At 38.9% G+C, this 17,132-nt stretch overlaps 1 protein-coding gene across 3 annotated transcripts in view; it reads right to left on the bottom strand.

Moving 5' to 3' along the window:
- Nucleotides 1-17,132, bottom strand: part of esyt2b (extended synaptotagmin-like protein 2b) — a 256,271-nt gene that overhangs the window by 166,525 nt on the left and 72,614 nt on the right. The window lies entirely within an intron of this gene.

Below are 17,132 nucleotides of genomic sequence, written 5' to 3'. Positions count from 1 at the left end.
TTCTTGTTATTACTCTTTAGTTTTCTTTTGCATGATTACATACAAACTGCTTGTGCTGCATCCTTTAAAACATACTGTAAATGGTAAATAGAGCCATGGCTAGGCTATTACCAAAAAAAAAATGCTCTGTGAAATGCTTTATGTTCTGTGGACTCCGTATATTGCTATTTTAGCCCATGATCATGTAATGCAGGTATGTATTGCATTGCATAAGAATCAAGCTAGGCAATTTAAGCCTTTTAGTATTTCAAAAACTACTAAGTTAGCTAAGCGAAAGGTTTTTACAAATTAGAAGATGATTTGAATAGCCTCTGTTTGTCTTTGACATGCATAACGTTGAAAGTAGTTTAATAAAGTACAGTACATCTATTTGTTACCTTAGCACTAATTGGTTAGTATAATGTAAGATACTGCATGATGCTAGAGACAATCTGTATGTAGACTGTAGTATACAACTGTGTTAGATTGCAGGTAGTGTCACACAGCTACATTTTGCTATGGTTTGTCATTTATAATCTATGGCATTACAGTTTACATGTTAGTTGTAAGTGCCAGGTAGGATTACCTGGCATCCAGTCCAGGATGGGTATGGGACCCATACCTGGAGGCCAAGGAAGACAAAAGAGCAGTTGTAGAAGGTTCCATTTTGGAATCATATTACCATGTGGACACCAGCAAGGCATAATGGGAGTTATAGTGTCAGGAGCAGCCCAGGGGGAGCTGCGGGGATTCATGCTCCCTACTTTTTGGGACTTCGGTTTGACCTGGAAATGCTTCCATCGGGCTATGTCCTGACACTGAAAGTATTCCTGGGTCCAACATGAAAGTAAGCCATCCAGCCTCCTCCAGAAGAGTCAGAGTCAGGAGGTAGGAATGAGTGGGAAGAGAAGGGAAGAAGAATTATTTGATTGGAATTATGTTTGTGCAACCTTTCAAGAAATCTTTGTGAGGTACTGGTATAATAAAAACCTCTATTTTCAACCAGTGACTGTACTTGTGTTGTTTGTGTCCTGGGTTTGGGGCTTGGTGGCACCACTTCTATTTACTGTAATCCTGGCATAAGCAAAGCAGTATACTGTAACCATGGTTTTCTTTTACCATGAACTAGCTAGATCGCATACTTGTATTCTTTCTTTTATCCTCCACATCACAGGCCTTGTTACTTAGTAAATGGGAAGAAATTAAATTCCTTGATAAGATCTAGTAGATGGTCTTTGGCCACTCAATCCTGAATCTGTACTCCCTGTGATGGACTGGTGTTTCATTCTGGGATGATGGTTTTATCCTCACTGCTGTCAGGAAAGTCCTGACTTCCCAAAACATAGTACAAGAAAGAAATCATGATGAAACATCTTATTTTAAACTAAGGTTTCTAATATTTTACCCCCTTTACTGAAACTTTATTAAAATTAAAAGAGTTTAAAATTCCAGGTTGCACCATTTTTATTATTTTGTTTAAAAAAAAAAAAAACATTTTAACTTTTCAGGTTAATGCTTTTAAAGACTTCTGGCAGTGTGCTCTTCAAGTCATGTTGGATCGTTAGAAGAATTTGGCCTTCAGTACCAGTACCAACTTTGGCAAGTCAGAACCAATACCAAAGGGAATATTGGATTTTTTTTTTCCAAAAAATAAAATGTAAAATAATTGATAATTAACAATCATCAGAGTGATCACAAGTGCAAATGAAACTGAATGCAGGGAAGCAGCTACGCCAATGTTATACATTTATATATTTATTGGGAAACAATAATTTAAATAACCTAAACATTAATAAGCAGCAAGATAAAATAATTAATTCATCCCTATCTTATACACGTGTAACTGAATTTCTGTGGGTTCGCTTAGACGTTGCTCATCTTAAAATAACTCCAAGTAAGCCAAAGTATAAGAAAAAAATGTTTTTAATTGATAAAATAAAGATAATAAGAAATGGATCAAATACAAAAATTAACAAATCCCCTGCTGTTCCACTGACCCTGCTTAACAATTCTTGTATCCCTGTCAGTCTGAAGTGGCACCTTGAGCCCCTACATTTTGAACAACACAAAATAAACTTCTCTCTCACACCTTCTGTACCATTCTTAGCACATCGGGCGCTCTTCCTCTGACCAGTTGAACTTTTGCCCTACTCAACGCACAACTTCAAGTTCATGGGCTTCCTGGCAGGTCTCATTGGCTGGCCTTACTATCTAATAAATGGTCACTGGCACAACTAAACAAAAGAATATTGTCCATGTAATCAAGAACTTTTTACGGCATTATGTTTGTTCTGTACTGACTGAAATTTCTTTTGCAATCCCAGCCCAAACTAGGGCCTCTGCCAATGTCTTTTATTTGTGTTCCTAAGAATTGACGCTTTAAAATCTCTTCAGTTTTTTTGGTCTTGCACCTTCTGATTCACCAGTATGAGAAAGCCCCCACAAATGATATACTGTTTGACTCATTTTGATTTCTAGTTATGCAAGACATCAAGTATTTAGGGGCTCATCCCTACTTTTGGCGCTAAGAACCCAAAAATTCCTTATTTTGGAACATATTTTGTGCACAAGATTACACCCTTATGATCAAGAGTATATTAATAGGTGTTTTCAGCAAAAACAATCAGAAGGACTTGGAGTTGTGCATGGCTCATCAACCAACCCCAGGGGTTCATCACCTAATGTACACAGATAGAACTTCCTTTGTCTCCAGGGGGAAATTTGGCTTTTGACAGAAAGTCTTTAAATAAATAAATATATAAACATGTTAATAGACAGAGAGATACATAAATAAATATACACACAGACTTTGGTCTGAACACACACCAGAATGAGTATAAAGTAAGAAAATTAAAAAGAAAGAAAAGTTCTGACTTGGCTATCACAGCCACGGTGAGGCACTATACAGACAAATTGCTGTTGGTATAAAGGAGCCCCAGTCGCGTTTCTTAACACACTTCTGCTGATTAATTTGTTTGCTACAAGTTCTCATTGTAAGTGTGTTAGAGAGAGGATATGCTGGATTGTTCATAATTGCAGCCATTTTTGTTTTAATTCTTGCCTCTGCTAATACTGCCAGGAGCTCCAGAGTGTGTCCTATAACTGAGCCTTCCCTTTTAATTAACCTGTTGGAGCAGTGGGCCTCTCTTGAAGTGATGCCATCACAACAGCACACCATAGCCTAGAAAATCGCACTGGCCATCACAGAGTTATAGAAGATGTGAAGGATGTCATTACCCACATTAAAGCAACACAGTTTCTAAAGGAAAAAGCCTGCTCTGCTCTGTCTTATATAGGTCCTCTGTGTTCTGAGATCAAGCCAACCCATCATTAATATGGACCCTTAAGTACTTGTAGGAGTGGACCACCTATACATCTACTCCTTGAATAGTGACCAGACATAGAGGCTCTTTGGTGCAGTGAAAGTGCATAACCAGTATCTTGGTTTTGAGAAGTTAAGGTGCAGACAATTCTCTTTGCACTAAGATACCAACTTCTCCACCTGACTCCTATACTCTGTCTCATCTCCTATATCAATACACCCGCCATAAGTGCTGATTCATCTGAGAATTTCTGTAAGTGACACGAAAAAGTGAACAAAAAGTGAGACTGGGCTGTTCCTTGTGGTACTCCGAGTGGTCAAACTTGGTCCTTTTTAACAAACTTCAAAAAAATGGAGATCGGTAATATAGGCATGTGGAGTGTTGTTTTATACAGTATTGTTTTGAAACTTCCAATAACAAATACAATATTTTTGATATTTGATTCCTCCTAGAAAGTTAAAAAATTTGAGGTCAGTAATTATGAATATGAGGTTATTTTTATTTTTTGATCCTTTACTGGGGATCTAGCTCTCTGTTGACCTCTATCACAGAGTGAAAAATGACAACTTTCTATTGCAATCAAGAATATTTAGATGTTTAAATTGGAACACACATTTTAATATTTCAAATATTTAGCTCAACTATTCTTGATTATTGAGTACATCTGCCTCGATAATTAAATCATTACATTTCTTATAAACTCCCTCAATGAAGGCAACTTACGCTAATTCAGTCTTCGATATTTGTTGAATTTTTACCAGAGTTACGTTATTTTGTAAAGAAATAATTAATCAAAACATAGCAAACCAAAAATAAATTGTTGTACAATGGTGAAAAACACTTTGTTATGGATGTAAGAAATGTTTAAATGACACAAGATCATTCAGTCTTGCTAGCTGTACTGGCAGGCAGATAGCTAAGCTGTGCCCATATTGTCTTGTGCCTGTTTTGAGCTGAGTGTGTGTACTTCCTTTAATAATGGTTGTGACAGATGGCAGAAATACATCAAAATGCAGTGACTTGAAACACAGACACTACTTTTAAGCAAGGCAACATGATTTGTGAGCAGTTGGGCAGAAATGTTAGGCCAGTTGTTCTTCTAAATATGGAAGGCCTTTTGAAAACTGCTTCCATATACAGTAAATTCACTCCATCTATGTCACATTAGAATAAATTATCCATCTATATTAAGGTACAACATTTATGAAAATGTTTCATGAATAATAGTGACCATTTTGACAAGTCAAAGGTTAGAATGCTGTAAGAAAATAAAAAAGAATAAAATTAAATATTTTATTTATCCTCTTGATATGGTAATGACAAACAAGTCACAAAAATAGCTAAATGCCCATGTACAAAACAGTACAAATTCTATTGTAGCACATTATTTTTAACTAAGGTAACTTGTTTTAACCCACAATGGTAACACTTCCTGACACAGACTCACTGTTAAATGACTAAACAAGTTATTTATTCTGGCTGTACTTAATTTGTGAAAAGTATACAAGTTTAAAAAAAAAAACACTTGTATCCTGATTTCACCAAGAGCTTTGAGGCTGCATTAATGCAGTAACCGGAAGTGACGGATCAGGTAAAAAATAAAACTGATACTGAGGTGTCACCCATTGCATGGCTGCACTCGGGTCCTAATTTGGGATCCTGAGTTGGTTTGTCATGTGGTGGGTGCAGCAATGCGCTGTATTAGCGTGTGCTCCTAACCGTTCTCTCCTCCCTCTCTCTCTAGTCACTTTACATAAGTTGTTTTGTTGCCATATGTCACAGCAGTAAACAAACTTCTTAGTTATTCACTCTAATCACCAGTAGAGAAACCAAACTATAACAGCCTCTTCATCGAAAGTATTATTTTTTTACAATAAAGCAACAACATAAGTGATTTTGTACAATAATGAGTACAGAGGTCCTTGTGATGCCCCACACCCACCACATACCCTGCAACAGTTTGACCTTTAAGGCATCTAGTAGTCGCACTGAGGATAAATCAGGGTGAGTAAGGGAGACACATACAAGGTTTTGCAAAAATAGACAGTTCTTAGTTAAAAGCAAGGTGATATCAAAAATATATAGATATCAAAAGCTGAATAAAATGTAAAAAACTTATGCAAACAAGTCATTCTCAAAAATCATAGTTCAAGAGTGTAAGAATAAAGATGATGAAATAAAGAAACCATTTCAAACATAGACAAAAAGACAATGATCCCAGTCCTTTTCCTTAGGGAACCAAGGACTTACTAAATCAAAAAAACACAATAATCATTTCAATCCTTTACCCTCCTCCCATTTCCCATGTTTATTCAATGGAACAAAGAAGTTCTTCACAAAAAGAAAAATAACACAAATTAAGCTTAATATCCCAGCTCACCACATTATCTCCACTTCTCAGCGTAAAATACACACTCTTCCTATCCTTGTTCAGGTAGATCAGGAGTACTACAGTGCACCCTTTACTAACGCAAAACTTAGTGTCGACAATTAGGACAATCTCTGACGTCCATCTTCCCATTTTATACACCCTTGGGATCTCTTCCTCCAATTCCAACAGACGCATCACCCAGTCACTTTCAATTACCTAGCGTGCCTTATGTAGGTTGCTCAACGCACCATAACCCAGAGGGAAATCTTCAAATCTGTCGCTTGTGCTTGCTCGCACAACCAAACACTCAACTAATTAAGCAAGTAAGTAAGTAATCATATATCTCTCTGTTGGGCCCTTTACTAACATTGAAATGACTTTACTACCTTTTATTCTTTACCTTGCAGCTCAATACCTCACACCAGGATGCCTCCTTACATCTAAGCTTGGAAGACTCTTGTAGCACTGCACGAACTACATCGCACTGCCTTGAGAGTGTGAGCACCGGTGCAAATGCCCTGTCGCTTCTTCCTCCCTGAAGTTCTCATTGCCACTACCTTCCAACACTCAAGGTAAGCACCCCTCATTGCTATTTACACAAAAAGAAAATGTCTATAAATAGTTAAAAACACAAAATCTGAAGTACAGCCGACACCATAACACAAGTCGCCACAGTCCTCCTGCTTTGAGCAAAAGCATCAAGGCATATCTGACAGTGCAGGTTGTTGAGTTTTTCATAAGGATCAGAGAGAAGTTATTCAGCCTGTGTAAAGTGAATCTAATTTCACCTCACCTGCATGTATTTGGATTGTGAGGGGAAAATAAAATGGAAAATACAGGCCACAACAGTTAAACACAACTAGAGCACAGTTGTCATAATTTAGACACTCCGACTCTAAATTGTTCACGTATGTTTCTGGTCATGTGAAGAAGCCATTGTGTGATTAAAACACAAATATAAGCCAGATGGAGTGCAAGCGCCATAGATGAGTCAAATTTTAAGGACAAAGAATGGATGCCAACAGTTAGAGAGCCAAAGGAAGAGTGTGTATAAGAGGTGGTAAAGGAGGAAGAAGAGTAAGATGAGGAAGGAAAAAGAGCAGTCATTTCAGATGAAATATGGGAAACAGTTTTACACTGTGTTCTTCTTCATGGAATAAAAATGAGGGAAGCAGAACAAAGAGTTCATCCCTATTTGAGCAGATATTCTGTGGCCAAAATCAGCAGAACATTTGGAGAAAAGAATAAGCAATTGTCTTTTTGGTGGTTGAAAGATTTGGATTAAGTGAAAAAGAACATGAAAACAAAAATCAGGACTTAAAATGCAGAAAAGTTGATTGATTATACTGTAAGCAAAATCTTCCTTTTTAGAATTGGAAGATGGCCATCTGCAGGTAAAAGGCATTGTATGTTCTCCTGACAGCAACAGGCTGCCACTGTAGATATGGTTTATCACAACAATGTGATTTGACTGTGGAAAGAGACAGACACGGATTTATGTTTAGAGTTCTGAGAAAAGGGGGAAAAGTTTTGATAAATATGTATGTATATGTATTAACAATTGTGAAGTACTTCAAAATTTGAACCATGCATACAAAAAAAAACAAATAAATAAAAAAAATAAATAAAAAATTGGTAATTGGGTTGGCTCTATCACTGTTTCTGCCCCTCCTGTCCTCAGATCTGAAGACAGAAGGCCTAAGCAAAACATTAAAGACACAGAGAAATTAAATATGTTAATAATAATTAAAAAAGCTCTTTCTTGCTGGTTTATTTTGAAGAGCTCATCTTGCTAACTGAAGAATTAAAAGACAGAAAATATCACTGGCAAAATCTGAATTCATTATAGAATCTGGCAATATAGAGAAAAGGCCACTTTGTCTTGTGTTAAAGCTTTGTCTGGTGTTAGTACCTTAGCATCATCTGGATTCATGATCCCCTGGGTGTGCTCACTCACATGTCTAGGGTTTTTCACTTTGCTTTTCTTACATCTATTAAGCAGCTGACAGGTGGGAGATGCTGCGTTACAAAGCTGAATTGTTTACACTGCCTGAAGGAAGGCTGTGTCCAAATTTTGACACCTGTTTTATGTTTAATAAGAAATTCATTAAACATTTAAAAACAGGGAGAGGAGTGCGTCACTGTAAGGCATAGAACAAAGCAGTACCATTTATTCAACTAAACACATATTTCTCTGAGAACCAAAACCATCTACAATACTGTACATTACACTTAAGACTCTACTGACTCACTCATGAATTTCACATTCAATTTGAAGGTCTATAGTCAAGACTCCCTGCAAGTCACTGCTTTCAGCTTTTACTTTTACTCTACCACTTTTTTCACATTAAATACTAGGAGCAATTATATCATGTTGAATCTTGATCAAAATTTACAAAATCACAAACAATGGTGTTTAAACTGTAACCTAATTCACACACACACCCTGCGCAATCTAATGATCTGACATATGCACTGTTATACAGTCACTGCATATTTGGGAAAAGAGCCTTAGCAGGGCAGGACAGTTCAAAGAATGTAAAAATGACCCAACAGGGCCTGAACCTGACATAAGCTCAAGATGTGGAAACAAATTCAGTCCTGATGATTTCTAATTTGTACGTTAATTTAAAAAAATTAAGTTGCTGCCATGCCAGGTTTCATATTTGTGTGTTTATTTTTGACCATTTTGAATGCACAAGCCCCAAACACCAGACATAACTCAGCCGAACATAGATTCAAAATTAAATAAAGAGTTATTTATTTTACAAAATCTCCTTCAGAGGGTTAAAGCTGGTCCAGCACCGTATAATATTCAAAATAGCACCTTTATCTCCTTCTACTTCTTTTCTGCAAGTGTTGTCCACTGCCTCCAGACTTTGACTCGGCTGCAGAGCAGGCTGCACCTTTAATGTCAGACCCAGGAGAACACAGCACTGGCACTTCCGGACCAGACGGATGCCCACAAAGTAGCGGTAGTGTTTCCCTGCAACTCCCTCAGGCAGCACCCAAGTATCCCAACAAGGCTGTCCATCGAGACTACAGCTCCCAATGTGCTCAGCGGGTGTACAAAAGGGAGTTCCGCCAGAGGGTGCTGCCACCTTATGTACTGGGGGACTATATGGCCAAAGGAAGCAGTCTCCCTCTGTTCTTACATAATGGCCTTCAGAGTGGGAAAAGTACCAATAACCAACCATGGCTGCAAAGAGTTTCCATTCACATCCTTCCATTATGGAATTCAATCCAGGCAAAGAATCACCATCCATCTGCTTTGGGATGCCGGCCCTCCATTATGGTATTCACAATACATAGTTTGTAATTTTATTTTCACTTTGGCCAAATTAAACTGATTTATCATTAATTTATTATTATTTTTAGTTCACCATTTTGCATCATATTTTTATTGCAGTCACCACTATTCTGTATATTTTCAAGCGGTTGCACCCATGTTGTGGACAGCAATTGACGGTTATTGCTATCACTTCAACAGCAATAAGTAATGCCAACGACCCAAAAATATTTAATATGACATCATGCTATTAGTAACATCCAAGATTTTGGGTTTTTGAAAAATAAGCTTGTGATTAGTTAATGTTTTAATCTGTACAACAGGCTAGAACCTTGTGTGCTTTTATGACTTTGATTTTTGGTATTTGTTTTGGGATTTTGTACAATTAACTTTCTGACTTTTTCATCATTGTATTGTCCATTGTCCATTCCAACACTGGTAGACTAGCAGGTTTTATTTTGCAGAACTGGCAAATCTGGCTCAAATTAACTCCCTCCAGCTTCCAAAATTGGGCTAGTCCCTATACCTAGAAAAAAATGTGATTCAGCTATTGACTGTATGTGTCCACTTGTAACAGAATAACAGGAAACACAAGCTAAAAAAGAAAGCAAATAAGACTAACCAGATATGACAAATGAGAAGTTGTGTGATTGATCCACATAAGAAAGTCCAGCTTAAAATATCTATTCAGAAGAGGGAACATGGCTTTCATACTCAAATAAAAACACTTGTGTGAAGTCAGTGGAACAGCACAATGTCACAGTGGGGGATTCTGACATTCACCCATGTCATTCTTACAAAAGAGTAGGTGTCAATATACTAATGAAGAAGTTCTTGTTTTAAATAGATACATAATACTTTTTTTTTTAATAACAGCTGACTGGAAAACGGGACTTGCAGTCCCTATCTGGAAAGGGACGGGTGATCACCTGGATTGCAGCAACTACAGGGGGATAACACTATCCTCGGTGCCAGGTAAGGTCCTTGCTAGGGTCATCCTCAATAGGATCTGTGATCACCTGCTTACCTACCATCAACCTGAGCAGTCTGGTTTTACGCCTAAGAAGTCTACCATCAACTGCATCATGGCACTAAGGGTTCTCATGGAGCGCAAACGCAAATATCATCAGTTTCCTTGCAGCTTTTGTCGATTTTCATAAATCATTCAAATTAGTTGATTGAGCTGCCCTGTGGGACATCCTGAGACTTCGTGGGATACCCTCAAAGTTGCTGGATATTATGGCCGGCCTGTACACTGATACTGTGAGTGCTGTGCAGAATGGAAGGAAAACCTCTGCGTTTTTCCTAGTTGATTCTGGGGTTTGTCAGGGGTGTTTCTTGCTCCTACTCTGTTCAATACTTGCATGGACTGGGTGCTGGGCAAGGTCGTGGGGTCCAGAGGCTGTGGGGCACATGTTGGTGAAGAAAGAATCACTGATCTTGACTTTGCTGACAATGCTGTAATCTTCACAGAGTCAATGGAGGCTCTGATCGAGGCACTCGAGAGACTGAGCAAGAAGTCTGAGTGTCTGGGCTTATGACTGTCCTGGATAAAAACCAAGATCGAGGTGTTCAGCAGTGTGTCTGCCTACAGAGTGGTGACCTTGTTGAGAAGTTTACTTACCACGGGAGCGACATTCATGTCTCTGGTGACTCTTTTGAGATGAAGTCTGGACTCCTTCGGTACTGTGTCTCTTCAGAGAATCCTTGGGTACCGCTGGTTTAACTTTGTGTCAAATGAGGTGCGATTCACCCGAGGGTGACCTGGCTCACAGGATCCTCATTGTTGAGGACCAGAGTGGCTAGACCAGGCCAAGGGGACACCCAAAGAACACCTTGCTGCAGCAGACAGATGGTCATTTCCAGAGGGTGGGACTGGACCGTGTGTCTGCCTGGGGGGGTTGCCAGCCAGGATCCCGACCAGTGCATGCTCCCAACCTGATCTTACCTAATTACTGTTTTTGTATTTGTAGTTGAATCATTATTTCCTATTATCCATCCATCCATTTTCCAACCCGCTGAATCCAAACACAGGGTCACGGGGGTCTGATGGAGCCAATCCCAGCCTATTTCTTATTATGTCATCATTTTTTTTTTAGTTTTTCTGTAGGTGTCCAAATTTTATGAATTGGTTACTTAGACATTGTCATATTGTTTGTAATAATGACCCCTGTTGCTAATCATATGGTATGTGACCTGTGATGTTATCACACTTCCCCTATCCATCCTACTAACCGAAGGTTGTAAACCGGATATGGACGCAGGGCGCTGGGTACATCGAAGCGCACGCGCACTGCACAGAAAACACGGAAACAAGAAGGTTGGAAACTGGATGTCACGCGCGCCTACAACGCGCTTGCGAAAGGAGTCACGGCTCAAACCAAAGGTCCATGCTGTGACAATGCGCGCGCCTACAACGCGCTTGCGAAAGGAGTCACGGCTCAAACCAACTGTGACAACACGCGCGCCTACAACGCGCTTGCGAAAGGAGTCACGGCTCAAACCAAAGGTCCATGCTGTGACAATGCATGCGCCTACAACACGCTTGCAAAAGGAGTCGCGGCTCAAACCAAAGAAAACACAGAAACGAGACTACGACCTGTGAACTACACCTGAGATAAAGCGTGCACGCCAGGTTGTACGGCCGCCCGGACACAACCGCCCACACCACCGCATATACCCTCCATGATATGTCTTCACGCAGCGGCTTCCCACCGAGGCGCATATTGCACTATGGTGCTAGCCCCACAGTCAGACGCAGCAGCCTCCCAGAGTCAGTAGGTGGCCCTCAAACAACACAACCTGTTCAAGCGGTCGGTGTCAGCGAAGGCAACAGACTCACGTCTCCACAAAACGAAACCGCTTTAGTACAGATATGCCTATTGGATTAAATGACATTTCCCCAGACGCACCCGCCCTCCATGATATGTCATCCATCCACATATCGGACGGAACAGAAACTGATTGCCATTCTAGGATTTCCGATTTGCTAGTGAATCGCGGGGTTTACTTGTTTAAAAAAAAACAGAAATTGCAGAGTGCTCAAGAATTTCTCTAAGCTTTAACAAAAACCTAGGAAAAGACAGCTACACGGCTAGCCAATTCAGCATTTCAAACATTTAAGAATAATTATAGTTTTGCTTGGCAATGACTACATATTAGTCTTCTGACTATGAGTTTTGGTTTAATGATGACTCTTGATTGATGCGTTTTTATCCTTGTCTGTATTTCTGATGATCCTTTTGAATTGTTCCTTTCAAACAATGCGTATATTACACTCCATACATTAATAAAAAAACATGTGACTGAATGTCTAGCATAAACTTTGTAGCAAAGGTCACTGACACAATAAGTTTTTATAGTATGGTGGAGACTCACGCCTCTATGAGGCACTTCTTTAACAATCATTACTAATATTCCAGAGGCTAGCCCAATATTTGTAAATGTGAAGCACAAATGGCATCCTTCAATTTAAATATTGATAATGACCACATGCCATCAATGTGTATTTATTTTTTAATGAACTTGGAAACCCAAACTAATACTGTGTCGAATGCCACCTGTTGTTGAAGGCATTAGGCAACAGCAACTGTCTGCTAAAAGGTTGGACATAGCTTTGCATCACAAATTTCACAAAATACCCGCTCAGCACTTTCGGTAACAGGGCATCAGCAAAATGTGGAAACATGCAGTATAAAAAAGAGACTCTAAGGTTCCACCCAGTGACAGGATTCCCAACTTGTTCTTTTACTGTTGAGAACACTGACAATGGCACTATTCTTAAATCAAAAATGGTGAAAAACAGGATGAGAAAATAGAGGGTTTCTGACACAAATTAACTTCTTAAAAAGCAGGATGTTGATGGTAATTGAAATCATTTAAATAAATAAATATTCAAACAAAATGAGGTACAGTGATTTTCTGTTCAAAATTCAGGCCACAGTTTGTGAGACTCAAGTACTATGTTTCTGATATGGAAGTGAGCAACACTGGAGCACCACAAGGAACAGTGCTGTCTCCTTTTCACTTCACTATGTACAACTCCCACTATAAATATAACATCAGCTCATGTCACTTGCAGAAACTCTCAGATGATGCTGCACTTATGGGGTGTATTCATGGGGGCGGGGGGGTGAGACAGAGTAGAGGAGTCAGGTGAAGAACTTTGTTTCTTGGTACAGAAAGAATTTTCTGCACCTTAACATTAGCAAAACCAAGGAATCTGTTATTGATTTTCGCTGCCCCAAAGAGCCTCGGTAATTATTCACAAAGTGGATACAGAGGTGGTCCACAACAATGACAAGTTGGACTGGTCTCAGAACATAGAGGAACTATATAAGAATGGGGAACGCAGATGATTTTTCTTTTGGAAGACTGACTTCCTCTAATGTGAGTAGTGACATTCTTCATATCTTCTATATGATGGCCAGTGCAATTTTCTATGCTGTGGTGTGCTGAACAGGTAACATCAGTTCAACAGAAGCCCACTAAATCAGCAAGCTAACTAAAAGGGCAAGCTCAGTTATTGAAAACAGACTGGGCACAATGGAGGACATGGTGAAGGAGAGAATACAAAAATGAATGCCATTATGAACAATGCGGCACATCCTCTCTCTGACATACTAACACTGAGGACTTTCAGACAAGTATGTCAAGAAATGCTACTGGGGCTCCTTTATACCAGCATCAATATGTCTGCATAATGCCTCACTGTGTCTGCCTAGCCAGATGTTTTCTTTCTTTCTAGCCATTCTGGTGTGTCTGTCCAGACCATTGTGTGTGTGTGCATGTTAATGTATTTATTTAAAGAGCTGCTGCCAAAAAGCCAAATTTCTCCCTGGGGTCAAATAAAGTTTGTTTGTGCATTTGTTCTATTTTGAACAATCTTTTCATTTACTGTGAGAAAGAAAAACGTTTTAATAAGAAAAGCCCATTCAGTACAACATACATGTAACATATTGTTCTCTAATTATACCATTCTTTCAAAAAACTCATCGGATTTGAAGGCCCCCAAATTGTTACAGTCTACTGCACAACATGTAAACTTACAAGTTTACAAAGAACATACTGTAGGTAAATATTTGACAAGAATGGAATATTGTTTTCTTGCATTGCCTTTCATGTATTTGTGTCCACTTTGTAAAAAGATGGTACTAAACCCAAAAAGGCTCTATATAAAGACTGCATTTGTAGCATATAAGAGCAAATCTTTACGGAATTTGAGATAGTATGAACATAAGAGACTCATCTATACTATCTTAACATTTGGCATATTGTATGCATACATACATCATAATGGATGTGAGCCAACATCAGAAATGGGGGACCCTAACAGCATGGGTATATTAGAACAATGGTACACTGCACGCTAATAAGAATGAATTTACTGTAAAGCTGGACTGTCATGACGTTTTTCTTTTATAACATAAAATACTGTATGTAATTCAACTGCCAAGGACAGTTGGACCTGAACTCCACAACATCATGAAGCACTGCTTTTATGCATTCTCAGTGATGTAATGAGTGCAGAATGTCACTAGCTAATGTCTACTGTATTAGTAATCACCCGATGCTCATTTACACATTCTTGGCAACCTTAGGCGCATGAAAAGAGAACAAGCACAGAGAACACAGAGCAGCACATGAAGTGCAAATAAGGGGCACACTGACTTGAGGGGCTTTGACTCTCAAGACTGCAAGTTACTAAGTTGGATGCAATATAAGGAACTATAAGAAAATGATTAGACAAGATTTAGATTGGTATACTGCTTTTCTCCCAATTTTTAGAAGAAAAACAGGCTCTGAGTAAATCCATGATTTGCACATTCTGCTGCCATCATTTGGTCATAGTTTCCTTTGATGTAAAAGTATTTGATGTCTCTGAAAATGTTATTTCATCTCTACTTTTAGACCAGAAAGGCTTTCCTCTGGTTTGCATAGGAAGGCAGCCAACTATGAGTCATATTTAACTTCCTGCCACCAACAGTCTTCAGAAGGGCTGTTCTGTGTCATGATACGGCAGGCTGGACCTGGCACATGGTGGCATATCTTCCACTACTCCACAAAAATACTTTATTTTTTATTTACCTAATAGGCACAAGTTTGCCTTATGTTTTTTGAACTCAGCCATGGATTGAATTTCTGAGTACTGCATATAGCTGGTGACTTGCAGAAACACAAACAGCTGTGTGAAATGACCCATTTCTCTGTATATTGTCTATGCCCACTTCTTCCAATTCAAAGGTACAAGGCAGGAGCAGTCTATCCTGGCAACATAAGGCACAGCTCAGCTCAGCTCAGCTGTGGATGAGAGGAAAGTCCAAAACAGGGCATACTGATGCATATACAATCAGTTTAGAGTCACCTTAAACCTAGCAGGCGCATCTTTGATATGTAGGGCTCAATTAGCTTACAACCTATGTAGTTACATCTTTTTAATTTAATTAGCTGCTTAGCCACAGCTTTCACAAAACGGCAATAGAAGAGTGCAGAATTAAAGAGGAGGAACCTGGAACAAATGCAGGCAAAGCTAAAAAGTCACATATCATATCAGATCTAAACTCACTGCAAATTGCTTCCATTTATAGTCCGAACTCCCTTTATTTTCACTAGACCCTCCCTTTCTTTGTGACTCATGGGGCTGAAATTTGCAGTATAACCATACTAAGCAAAAGGCCCAGAAATGAGCACTACTTTAAGGACTTGTATGGATGTCGATAGAAAGGAGGTAATGAGCAGATGTGAACTTGCCCTTCAAAATAAATATGTGTAGAGTAGCATTTAAATAGCAGTTCCTTTAAAAATTGACTAGGGGGTGAAATGTAAAAATCACTGGACACAAAATGAATTTAAATAGGGTAGGGCTCAATGTTTAATTCTTTCATCCATTTTCTGAACTTCTACAATGCAATGCAGGGTATTGAACGGCTGTAGGTTAACCCAGTAGCACTGAAAACACACTCCAGACTGGATGCCAGTACATCACAGTGTTATAGCTGAGCCAAACTAGTGAAAGAGGAAAGTATGTAGGACCAGGAAATTAAGGCAGGTTGGAAAACAAAACACAAGCCAAAAATGGTAGGGCACAAAGAAATCAGAAGACAAAAAGGACACACAAAAGAATAGAAAGCAGAGAATCACACTAAAGAAGCACCATCATACAGCAAGGTTAGTTTTTTGTTAATCCAAACATGGACAACAAGCTGGGCATAATGTCATGTTTATGACGTCACACGCTGCAGTACATGAAGGCCCTCCCCCGACAACCGACAGCATCTTAACAACCATCAGTTAATGGTGTGACATGTTACTTAACTAAACCGCAGTGCAAACCAACCAAGAAAACAAAAAAGTCAATTCTAAAAATAAGGCCAATTCACAGCACACAGAATATACTCACATTCAGTAATCCATTTCTAACGTGGTAAATCTAGCTCCAGTAGCTGGGGGATACAGCCTCTCCTGGCAATATTGGGCTCAAGCTAGAGGAACAATCCATGGACAAGATGTCAGTCCATCTCACAACATACCCATGTAGACATTCACACTCACTTTCCCTGGACCGGTTTAGAGTTGCTAATGAACCAAACACACACGTGTTTACGATGTGGAAATAAAACTGGAGTAGCCAGAAAAAAATTTAAAAAAAAAAAAAAAAATTTATGTCCAATCCAGAATTCAGACTCAAGACTCAAGCTGTTAAAAACAGTGTTTACCACCAGGCTGCAACAAATATTAGAAAAGTCATTTTTGATTTTGCTGTATTCTCAAATAAGAGTAGCATAGCAAATCGCCAAACACACTCATGTCCACACACTTCATCATTCTGGGCCAATTTGAAGTTACCAATGAACCTGATTAACATGTTCACCACATGTACCTGGAAAAAGCCTAGTAACTTTGAAGTAAATTAGAAAAAAGGCAACTCCAACAATATTTCACCTTCTTAAATGAAAATAAGAGGAATAAGAATTCACATTACTTTCCAGCTGTGTCTTGAGTTTTTATAACTGATACACTAATGTCAGGATGGTTCATAGTTAATGAACAGATATTGTTGGCTTTAATTTACGTTAATCAGTTTCTACTTTGTTTCCTAGGTGTTTTAAAAATTTTGTATCTGTATAAGTACTAATTCTGTATTTAGTATTTGAATTTCTTCACGGTACTC

Source organism: Erpetoichthys calabaricus, chromosome 6, assembly GCF_900747795.2.
Source record: "Erpetoichthys calabaricus chromosome 6, fErpCal1.3, whole genome shotgun sequence".
NCBI classification, from domain to species: Eukaryota; Metazoa; Chordata; class Cladistia; order Polypteriformes; family Polypteridae; genus Erpetoichthys; species Erpetoichthys calabaricus.
Note: the sequence above shows the minus strand (reverse complement) of the source record. Positions and strands in the feature narration are given on the sequence as shown.